Raw genomic sequence first — 12,160 nt, 5'->3', positions numbered from 1 at the left:
TGTTTATGCCCAGCAAGTGCCAAGTGGTGTTCAAGACACTAGCAACAGACAAGACCAAGCCCTGCCCTCATAGACCAAACTCCCTAACTTCTCTGCGCCTCCATCCCTTCATCTGTAAATTGGATATATAATTTCAAATATACTTTTTCATAGGGTTTTCTGGGAATGAAAATAAATAACATATGTAAAGCAGCATAAAGTCTAACATCATAGAAGTGCTGAGTAGTACTAAGCTATAGTAATTTTCATTGTTGTCATCATCATTATTTTTTCACAGCCAACTGTTTGATCCAGTGTAAATTTTCTGGGGGAAAAAACCTACAAAAACTAAATTTCACATCAAGAATTTTATTGTTCGTGTTGTAAACAATTTGAAGGCCATCTGCTTTAGTAAACCACAGCAGATTTTAGAAAGCTTAGAGAAAAACAGAGCAGAAGTCAATTCAATAAGAGGGAAAATGTTGCCTCCTAGTTATTGAATACATTCCTCAGCCCCAGAACTCTAATTTCCTCGTTTCAACAAAGCAGATTACACAGCAGATGCACATTTGTAACAGTATATGACACTTTGTTCATGTCAGTGAGGATAGGATCTCTTTTGAGGGTGAGGTTACCAAAGAACGGTGGGTGACCCCTTAGTCTGTGAATGGAAACCACAGGTTGGGAAGCTTGGGAAAGGAACTTCCCTTTAAATTTGCACTTGATCTTAAAAAAAAAAAAAAAAGTATAAAACACAGGCTAAGCCAATCTGAGCTTCTCTTTTTGTGTTGACTCAGAAGCTAAACATGGAGCCACATTCAACTATTCAACTAAATGTATTGTTTTAAAAAGAAAACAATTGTATTTTCAATTATAGTGAAGATGAAAATTGCAATTGCTTTAGCTGTATATGTTGTTTTTCTTTTTTCCTTTGCATTGTTCCTGACAGAGCTAACTCTTCTTTCAGCAAAGAAAAGAAAAACATTAAACAGTGATTGTTAGTGGACGCGCTGGCACGGTCGGTCCCCAGTTAGGTTAGTCTCCCCTGCACTGACAGCAAGACCTTGATTGGTCCTGTCAGCTCTGAAAAGAAACCCCAATAGAAATACTGAGAAAAGCTCCGCCTCTGTTCAGCAGTGCCAAATAGAAATGCAGAGAGAGAGAGCTTTGGAGGAGTAAAAACGAGTAGCTTTAATACTTTGTCAGGCAAAAGAGGGACACAGCAGGCTAGAGCTCTCAAGACTGTGCTCTCCTTCTCAAGACTGTGAAGCTAGAAGAGGTCTTACAGTTTTAGGGTGGAAAATAGGGCTGTAGGTAAGGATGGGGGCTGATGTACTCTTGCATTCTTCTTCTTCTCCTCCTGGGGGGCATTGAGATCATTACGGCTGGTGTCAAGTGATTCCAGAACAAGTTCTGGTGGCCCTCAAGGTTATCTTCTGTGACCTTCTTTCTGGAATGAAGAATGCTCTCAGGAAAGGAGTGTAGGGAAGTGTTGTCTTGGAGAGGTAAACATCAGTTTACCTCAATGCATAATATTGATACAACTTTAGCTACAGGGCAATCATTTTCAGAATTTGATTAAGTAAGAAAGAGAAAAGGAGAAAGAACTTATCTGTAGGTTAGATGGGTGGAGAGAATAAATGCTCAGTAAGGGCTAACATGGGCCTCCCAGGTAGCACTACTGGTAAAGAACCCACCTGCCAATGCAGCAGATGTAAGAGATGCAGAAGAGATGCCAGTTCAGTCCCTAGGTTGGGAAGATGCCCTGGAGGAGGGCATGGCAACTCACTCCAGTATTCTTGCCTGGGAAATCCCATGGACAGAAGAGCCTTGTGGGCTATGGTCCATAGAGTCGCAAAGAGTGGGACACGACTGAAGAGCCTGAGCATGCACGCATGGGTGCAAGGGCTAACATAATGGGGGTGCCTCAAGTGGTCTCTGCTACAGCAAGTGTAGTGAGCAGCAGGTGATCTTGTGTGAAAGGACCGGAAAATCCTCCATGTCTTTTGTATATTCTAAAAGCTAATGTCTAAATTGAGAAAGAATAAAGGGCAAGCAATATCATGAAGTTCATAGGTCATAAAAATTATTTTCTTGTGGAAAGGGGGATTTGCTGAGTATTCACTTAACAGTTTGCAACAAAATGCATAGTGCTTACTCTAGGAAATAGCCCCACAAGTGAATACAATGCAGTGGCTGCTCTTCAAGAGCTGTATTGCTACAACCAGTCACATAAAGCCCTGGCATAAGAATGCTTTGCTCCATGCCTTATGTGCGGAACCCTAGCTGGGTTCCTCGGATGACTTGATTAAATAGTAGCCACAAGGTAGAATAGCCAACTGTCCCAACATGTATAGGCCCGTGTGCATTTTGGTGGTGGTGGTGGTTTACTCACTAAACCAAAAAAGAATCATGTCCAATTCTTGCCACCCCATGGACTATAGCCCTCCAGGCTCCTCTGTCCATGGGATGTCCCAGGCAAGAAGAATGGACTGGGTAGCCTATTCCTTCTCCAGGGGATCTTCCTGACCCAGGGGTCGAATGGAGGCTCCTGCATTACAGGCGCATTCTTTACCACTGCACCACCAGAAATTCCCTAATAAACATTTTGTTTTCTACAGATTCTTGAACCTCAGGTTTTTCATTTGAGTTGCAATCGTCTCAGGAACAGTTGTATCAAGGTATGTTTTCACTGCTGGATTTACAGACTACCAAGATATAAAGAAAAAAAAAAAAGAATGAAAAAGACTCAACACATTTTGGTAGTGTCAGGAGAGGAAGAAATTTCCCTCAGCCCTTCTAGGTTCTTCTAGCTGGTCTAAGAATTAAATTGACATGGGTTAGATTAACATAACAAAATCACCCGAAAAGCTTAATGACGTGTATACCTGGGAGAAACACAGAAAAACCTGAGTGAATCACAAAAATGGCTGAAATCTTCCCCTTCACTACAAAAAGAGGACATTGTAGGTAATTGTTTGGGACTGCAAAGGGGAAGAAGTCAATTCACATGAAAATAGAAAAGCGTGTATGGCAAAAACCAATACAATATTGTAAAGTAAAAAAAAAAAAAAAAGAGTCAAACCTCTGGGCTCATACAGACCTGAGTTCAAATACTGGCTCCCTTCTCACCAGTCTTGCAAACATTAGCAAACCAGTTAACCTCTAAGCCTTAGTTTCTTTATGTGTAAAATGGGATAACAGTACAGCAGATGCATAAGGTAGTTGTGAAGATTAAATAATGTAAATTGTTCAGCACATAATAAAAAAAAGAAAATAGAAAAGCAAATATTTGGTAAACAAATGTGAGCTGAGCCTTGCAAAGACAATAAATGGGACCCAGTGGACTGATCTCCTGAGGCCCTGCCAGCCTGTATTCTCTGCAGATGTCTCTGGTAATAGGTATATCCCAGAAACAGACCCTCTATCTAAATTTTTGTATGCAGTTATGGGGACAGTCAAAGTTTTTTCCTGAGTCTTTTGGGCCTTGATTGTTTTCAAAGGGAAATAATCTGCACACTAAGGAGACATTTTGGAGTAGCAAATTTTGCTCCCCCCATGGTAGTCATGACAACTTTGCTTTGCATTTGTGGTGAACATTATTTAAACCAATCAGTGAAGTATATTACAATAGATCATTTTCAACTAAAATTTTCTCTTCAGACCTTTTCTGTTACATAATGAGGCTATTTCATTTGCTTAGTCTAGTGATTAAAATGGACTTTTGGTCTAGTGGTTATATTCATTGTTGTTATTTGATTTGATCAATTCTGTTTCTCACTTGAAAATTGCCTAAGAAAGTAATGCTCTTTGATTGATGCAAATGTTGGCAAAAAGTCCCAGATTTTTCACAAGGGCATAGAAGAGATTCTTTTGCACTCTTACCTTGTTTGTGTGTGTGTATATGTGTGTGGATTATGTAAGACAAGAGTCTGTCCTTCTCGAGCTGTATCTCACAAAAGGTACATAATCCTTAAAAAAGGAAAAAAAGCAACTCTGACATGATATCCATTAGATCTGATCATAACACTCATAACACTTTTTGATAGATGTATCCAAAGTCCTGTTATTCCACTGAAGTAAAGTCAAAAGCAGTTGTTTAAAAGCATATGTAATTCAGTAGGGAGCCAAAAAATGCCTCTGTCTGTAAATAACTTTTTCTTCCATTCTGCTCTGTTTAACTATGAAAGCAATCAATTTGTTAAAGAGTGGGAAGACTACTCTAAAATATATATCTCCTTCTAACCCCTGGAATCTCTGAGCAAGTCATTATCGACTCCACAAATGACTCCCATGTGTAGCTCTTCTCTCAGCCGCAATGTTAGGTTTGTGTGACTATTCAGTTAACGCCAGTCTCCCCTGGCCATGAGGCTGTATGCTTGGTGAGGGCAGGGACCATCTTTCATTGCCTGTTGTTGTTCCCAGCTTAGTACTTGGCATGTAGTAACTGCTCAGTGATTACTTGTTAAATGAACTTTATGCCATATAAAGTACTTTGGAAAAAGTGGATAATCACCCTTTGTTTGACTTAGTCTTACTCTTTCTGTAAAGACTATTCACCTTATATACCAAAAAATTGCTCTACATATCTGTTTTTTAAATAGAGTGTTATATGTAAAATGTTTTAAGTCATTCAGAGAAATTGCATACTAAAAATCAAAGTTAATTTGTTATATTATCAAGTGTAAAATTACTAAAGGCTATCTGCTATTTGAAATCATTTGTCCTAAAAAATTCAAAAAATTGAGAAACTTTATTAATGTTCACAGTGTTACCATGAGGTAAGTATTGTTTTTCAGGCTGCAAAGGAAATGTCTTCTACTCTATAGAAAAGACTGTTTGCTTATGTTGGTTATTGGATTGATAGGTTTTCTTGGGTGTATGATGTCTAACAACTTAAAAATTGTTTCATGAATGTTTAGAGAAATCAGTAAGTATAGAAAGTATTATAACCAAGAGCATCATTTATTTGCCATCAAGAAAAGATGATCTATGAATGAATCACAATTTCACCAAAACAGTAGTTGAGTTTCTTCTGAAGTCTGAGTTGAGACACTATAGAGATGCTGTGAGGGTCTGTATCTAGCATGAGCTGTCACTTAAGAACTTGGTAACTGATGTACATAAAGAGTGTCATGGGCCTGCATCCTAATTATAAGTGTGGTTAACAGTTCATTTGTTTGTGGGATTTTTTTAAGTGTAAATTACCGCTGTGAAAAGCAACATCAATAGAATATTTTAGAGTCTGTAAGACTCTACAAACTGAAAGGCAGAATGGAAGTTTGGAGCAAGAGCCTCTCTCCATCATCCAGATTACTCCTTGGGGAGCACTGAGGAGGCCAGTTGTAATTAGTTGGAACTTGTCTCTGAACAGGATTCTGGAGCCACTTCTGCCTGGGAGAAAACTGCCTAAAGGCGTTAAATGATTATAAACATCTAAACGAAGATTTTTTTTTTTAAGTCATGTTCATAAGATAGCAATCATACTTCCTTCAAAATGTCCTATGGTTTTTCCATTTCCATCATTTTTTAATCCCCCAAAATAATTTCAATGTGTGTCAAATGACCCATTCTACTGCTTGCAAGGTCTGACATAATGTAGAACCTGACAGAGAGAAGGATACAAGGTGAGCCAGAGTCCTGAATTACTTCTTTGAGGTTTTTGTTTTGTTTACTTTTCTGTCATGTTAAAGAAAAAGCCCAAAGGAAAGCATAAGCCACTGTGATAAATTTATTGTATCTTCATATTTCATTGTAGTTGTCAAGAGTTCTTGCCAAGTAATGAATGTTAAGTAAACCAGAGCAACTATTGGATAAAGTGTGTTTCAGCTCCAGTCACACTTGGCCTCAACTCAAAATATTCCCTTTGCTGACAGTTTTCTTCCTTCTGTTAGGTGGATTAAATAAAGTGGGTAGAGGCAGGGTTGCCAACCTTGTACTTTTCCTTAATTGTGTGTGTGTGTGAGAGAGAGAGACAGAGATAGATTGGTGAGATTTTTAATATCATTTCAGTTTTATTTTAAATTTGCACTTTGGTATTATTCAAAATGTACTAGTTTCCTCTATGATACAGGGCTTTCAGAGGTTTGGCCAAATTAGAAGACAGCTCATCAAAGTTGCAAGATGAGGAAATCATCCTTTACAAAATAAGATATGGATCAGAAAGGAGAGAGAGGTGTGGTTGAGATGATTTTCAAGGGGGAAGATGAAAGTTTAGTGACTGCTAGGATAATAGTCACTGTTAGTTTCCATGCTCCAAAGAGCTGGCCTGTCAACCGTCTCTCTTTTCTTCTCGCTCTTGGAATCAAGTAAATGAGGGGGAAGGGGGTGAGGAGGGAGTGGCTCTGAGCCTCCTCCAAATGAAGAATGGACCAGAGAGGCAGGCAGAAGCTACTATCCTAGCACCAGCATGCTTCCAGGGTGCTGTTCCTTCTCCTGAAATGCTGTGTACTCTTGCTGTATGTATCAATAACTTGGAGCTTCAGTTCAAATAACCACCTCCTTTATAACATTCTCTTCGATCACATTTGCCAAAGTGAGCTCACCTCCTTCTACAGAATTAAGTCATGGTTTGGGGTGTGTTTTTGTTTTTGTTTTTTCTGCATAGCTTGCCAGATCTCAGTCCCCTGACCAGGGATTGAACCCGGGCCATAGCAGTGAAAGTGCCAAGTCCTAACCACTAGACCACCAGGGAATTCCCTAAGTCATGGTTCTTCAATGAACCTCTAAAAGATTCTATTTCTACAGGCTGTATATTTTCCCATCCCCCTTCCAAAAATAAACCCCAAAACAACAGTCTTTAAGCTGTATGACCTTACAAAAAGTACTCCACTTGCCTGTTCTGGGTTTCTTAATATCCAGAAATGAACATAAAGTCGGTAACAACCTCAGAGAATGGTTTTGAAACTTATGTAAGTGAATCACTGTAAAGTGAACATGGCAAGTCAAGAGGTGGGTCCTCAATAAATGTGAGAGGCTGTTACTATTATTACTGCCTGCAGCCACCTGGTAACCACATATTCTATAGTTTTCCTCCCTAAATTTTACCTTTTCCTCAACATATTGGTTGATGCATCCTATGCCTGGTGGCTCAGTGGTAAAGAACCTGCCTGCCAATACAGGAGATGTGGGTTCCATCCCTGGTTCGAGAAGATCCTCTGGAGAAGGAAATGGCTACCTGTGCCAGTATTCTTGCCTGGGAAATCCCACGGACAATGGAGCCTTGCGGGCTATCGTCCATGGCGTTGCAAAGAGTTAGACATGACTTAGAGACTAAACAACAATGAGCAAACTACAGTGAAAAGTATTGCCAAGCACACAAAAATCCCCAAGACACAACCACCTGAACTGGGGAACTTGCAGTCGTTTGGAAGAAGTAAAACAAATCACTTTAACAAGAGTCCTTAAAAATCGTAAGCACGTCTACAGAGAGTTCAAACGACAGATAAATCAGTGATTTCCCCCAAGCCAGCATGATTATGTGGAATCTCCTGAGGAGAGTGCTGTTTAGAAATATTGATTCCTAGATCCCAGCCCTGAATGAGTAAATCAGAATCTCTGGTTTGAGGACTTCCCTGGTGGTTAAGTGCGAATTCGATCCCTGGTCAAGGAACTAAGATCTCACACGCCTTGTAGCCAAAAACCAAGACATAAAACAGAAAGGATGCTGTAACAAATTCAATAAAGACTTCACAAATGGTATTAAGAAAAAAAATCTTAAAAAAAAAAAAAAGAAATCTGGTTTGTAGCCAAGGAAATGCAAGTGATTTAATGCTCATCCAAGTGAGGAATCCCTAGAATTCAGTCACATAGAGGTGGACATTAAGGCTTTCTGTTAAAAATAGCCTAGACTGGAATGGGGACACTTTCTAAGAGTCAGAATGAAGCAGGAGTGATGTTACTTATAAGTCATGAGAATCTTTCTACCCAGTGGCTTAACCTTCTCAATAAAATAGGAAATAAAGTCCTCAACTGAGAATGAGACAGGTAAATTTGGTAAAGGGTTGGACACAAATGGGGGCTTTCCTGGTAGCTCAGATGATAAAGAATCTGCCCTCAGTGCAGCAGACCTGGTTTCAGTCCTTGAGTTGGGAAGGTCCCCTGGAGAAGGGCATGGCACCCCACTCCAGTATTCTTGCCTGGAGAATCCCCATGGACAGAGGAGCCTGGTAGGCTGCAGTCCATGGGGTCACAAAGAGTCAGACATGACTGAGTGACTAAGCACACTTGGAAACATATGGAGAAGATTGGAAGAATTGCCGTGGGGATGTGTTACAGGGATAACTAAAGCTGAATTAAGCTGAGGGTCTATTATGTTGCAATATTTCTTTTTTTTTAATCATTTAATTCTTTATTCAACAAGTGTTTCTGGAGGGTCTACTGCAGCCTAACCATACGAAAACAGTGAAGAAAAGTGAAAGTGAAGTCACTCAGTCGTGTCCAACTCTTCGAGACCCCATGGATTGCAGCCTAAGAGGCTCCTCTGTCCATGGGATTTTCCAGGCGAGAATACTGGAGTGGGTTGCCATTTCCTTCTCCAATTTTGCAATATTTCTTACTGAATTTCCAAGTCCAGTTTACACCTTGGCTAAGGTCATACTTTTCAAGCCCCCAAAAGTTTATACAAATGAAAATGGACTGGCATTGCGAATACAGGCACATTTCTAATATTACTAACAATAAGATCAAGTATTGTGAATTCTGAGTATCAATTGACAATTTGGTTTCTTCCTGCTAGTATAAAACCTAAAAAACTGATCTTATGAAATGTCTAGGATTCAGATTCTCATAAATAACAACAAATCTCCCCATTGTGCTCTCTGTTGCTCTGTGGCTGGCATCTGAATATATGAACTCCCTAAGGGTGAGAATAAGACTTCATAATTAAACTCATGTTGGTGTTGCTTTTCATGTATTTTTCTTTTTGGTGAGCGAACTATTTTATTCCTCTAATTTTTCCACATCAAATTCTCAGTGCTGTAATGGGCCTCCCACAGTTCCAGGCAGTTATTGGTTCTTGGGGGGAAAGGCTCCTGTGGTATTATTGATGGCAGCCTTCGTGGGAAGGACGATGATTTACTATGTTGCTCCCTGTGCAGCTGTGAATTTGCTGCACAGTGATGGCCTTCAGTGGCCCCCTCAGTCTCAACTTGACAAGAGACCTAGGGAGTGATCTAGTTCTATTGAAATGAAAGTGTCCTCACCCCAAATCATATTCTGTCCCTCAAACTAAAACCAGGTCAATGAGAGGTTGGTAGAAACATGGTTAAGAACATAGTGAATGATGACCCTGAAACTGAGACTGTCCTTGCTGTCTCCACGGGGCCTCTGACCCCTGGCTTGGCCTCCTGAAAGCTTCATGCTGTCTCCCTCACCACCTTCCTATTTTCCTAGGCTTTTCACAGCTGCCTGCTTTGTCACCCACAGTCTCAATACTCCACACTTGAGCATTCTGCTTCTTTTCTTGGTTAAAAGATCAGAATGGGCATTGGACCCTAAGCAGCCCTGCGGTTTGGACTTGGTCCCTGTCCGTGTCAGTGCTCAGTTCTGAAAAGGCAAAGTGGACACCTGGAGCAGGTGGACTCCACAATGTCATCATGGAGGCTCACAGGAGTCTGTAATGATTAAGACAGCTACCCTGTGTCGAGAGCTTAATACATGTCAGATGACATGCTGAGCACTTTGCATAGACAATACAACTTAAGATTGGAGTTATTTCATTAGAAAAACTGAAGCTCAGAGAGGTCATATCACTTTGCCAGTACCAACACAAGAGGTAATGAAATGAGGATTCCACTCGTTTGTCTAACCCTAATACTCATACTTTCAACTGCTACACTCCTGCCTTCCAGAAATCTCAGCCCAGAAATTGTTTCCCTTCCTTCACATGTCCTAAACCCTTATCTCTATGTCACTGTCATTCTTTAACTTCTCTTTGATCACCAATTATGTACTATGTCTATGCTTTCACACACCTGCATATTTGCAAATAGTTTTGGAGTTAGAATTCATATTATCCACTTATTTGTGCCCACTGAAACACCTAGTGTGTTGGTATCCTCAGCTTGTTACAGGAATCTTATCCGTAAATAAAAGTGATAAGACCAGCATGGGGTGAAAGGAGATGACAGGAGAGACTGAATAGTTACCACTGATCTCAAGAGGATGCTGGAACTCATTGCCATAATTTATTAGGTATCCTCTCTTAGGATATTGTTTGCCCCCCTTCCTATCTGCATGTTTACAGGCAGCCTTTGCCCAGAGCTGAAAGAAAAGAGAATCCAAATATTAACAAGAAAATTCAGAAACCTAGGAACTGTGCCCTGTGATCTTCGGTAATGATGAGTGACAAGAATAGGTAACATCCTTGCTCCTCTTTCTTCTGCACTCTACCTGAGATGCTGACCCCAAAACCAGCTTATCTTGTTCATGCATCTTAGACTAATTCTCATGTACGAAAGGTCCTGGGGGATCTCCAGGGCTCTGTAAACCACCACTGAGACTCACTGAGAGTTATGTGGTGTTTAATGTAACAAGGACTCTGGAAGCAATTCTTAGATCTTAATTTCATCTGATTCATGGTGCAGGTCATGCCTCACTGTGAGAACTAGAGATGTGCACAAAGGCTCTGTTTCTGTTATGACTTCAGGAAAATCACTTCAAAGCACCCTTCCTTTAGCCTTGTAGAGTGTAGCCTCTCCTAGAAAGTAAGCCAACAAGGGTGTAAATAACCATAGAGTGGATCTGTTCCTCACAGTACCCTTGTTGCTATGGAGTGTGCCTCTTTATTGTATGTGGAATGCCATTACTTCCAGTGAACTATATAGCTTGAGTTTTAGCTTGGTGATCCCTTTATCATAGGGTTTTATCCTTTTTATTCACCTAGAAGTGAATAGACACAGCATAGAATCCAGTATTGGTAAAGAATCTTCACAATCTGCCAATATTCTGATGAATTTAGTTGCTGAAAAATATAACGGGCTATCCAAACATGGGTAAATTGTACCCCATGATCATTCATCAAGGATCTTAGAAATATCTCACATCCCCACTTAGCTAGGTTGCTTTCATTTCTAATTGGATTTAGAATAGATATGAAAGGTTGATTATGTCAGGTTTAGGGTAGAGAAATAGCAGGCTTTGCAAATGCTTCCATTTAGTACGTTACATATGCATGATATTACAAAACCTCTTTTTGCCTGAAGAGACCAGCCACACAGTCCCTCTCACAATTGTTATCAGAATTGAATGACACTCAATTTTTATCAAGCCTCTTCCCTTAGTTATTGAAGCCTCCCATAATATCATTAAGTGAGTAAACATTGTCTGCATAAAGCTCTTGCTATTATGGAAAATAACAAGCAGCTCTCATGAGCTTGCACGGGAGCTGTGGGTGTCCACCTCCCTATCACAGCAGCGGCATATACAGCCCATTTCATTTTATCTAGACACCTAGACTTGTGGAAAGATAGACTTTATATCTATTGGCAAATTTTCTTTCTAATAACTGCTGAAAACTTCACTCCAGTAAGCAGTTAGTCCTGCTGGTTGATGAAAATAGATACATTATCTGAGGTAATAGATAAGTCTCATTAAGAAGATGGAATAGACTAATTCCCAGCATATCTCCCATGCGTGGGAAAACTAAATTGTGAAATAGAGCAGTAACACATCAATTATCCTTTCTGCACAGAATTAGAGTCTCACTGCTACATAGCATATTATGTAATTTTTTTATAAATTACCATTTACATCAGAGTATCTCTGCTGCCTCATAAAAAAAAAAAAGACAGCAGTCATCTATTCAAATAAGACTTATCCTAAAACTACTTAAGGAATCTAAGTATTCTTTAAATCCAAGTATTTAAAATGTATGTTCTTATTTATTAACATGTGCCCAAAGAGTAAGTATTTAGTATTCACCTAAAAACAAATGCCACACATCTGACCATATTACACTTTGAATGAAAATTGGCTACCACCAACTAAAGTAAAACTAGCTATTAGGATTCAAAATAAAGGTTTTAGAGATCCTGTGTTGAATAATGATCTATAGTCAGTTTTAGGTAGTTTCTCCGTTTTTCTCAATTTTGTCATAACGATGATCATATGTGATTTACTTGAAACAATTTCACTTCTTTAAATATCTCCCTTACACTTGTTTACACTACTTTTATTTGCA

The 12,160-nt window shown here is 39.6% G+C and overlaps 1 protein-coding gene and 1 non-coding gene across 2 annotated transcripts in view; one reads left to right on the top strand and one right to left on the bottom strand.

Moving 5' to 3' along the window:
• Positions 1 to 12,160, top strand: part of GRID2 (glutamate ionotropic receptor delta type subunit 2) — a 1,602,175-nt gene that overhangs the window by 1,569,496 nt on the left and 20,519 nt on the right. The gene's annotated exons all lie outside the window — the stretch shown is intronic.
• Positions 6,602 to 6,673, bottom strand: TRNAE-UUC (transfer RNA glutamic acid (anticodon UUC)). Its single transcript has one exon. It is a non-coding gene; the product is annotated as a tRNA-Glu (tRNA).

Source organism: Bos javanicus, chromosome 6 (genome assembly GCF_032452875.1).
Source record: "Bos javanicus breed banteng chromosome 6, ARS-OSU_banteng_1.0, whole genome shotgun sequence".
Lineage (NCBI taxonomy): Eukaryota > Metazoa > Chordata > Mammalia > Artiodactyla > Bovidae > Bos > Bos javanicus.
The sequence above is the reverse complement of the archived record's forward strand: the minus strand, read 5'-3'. Positions and strand labels throughout refer to the sequence as shown.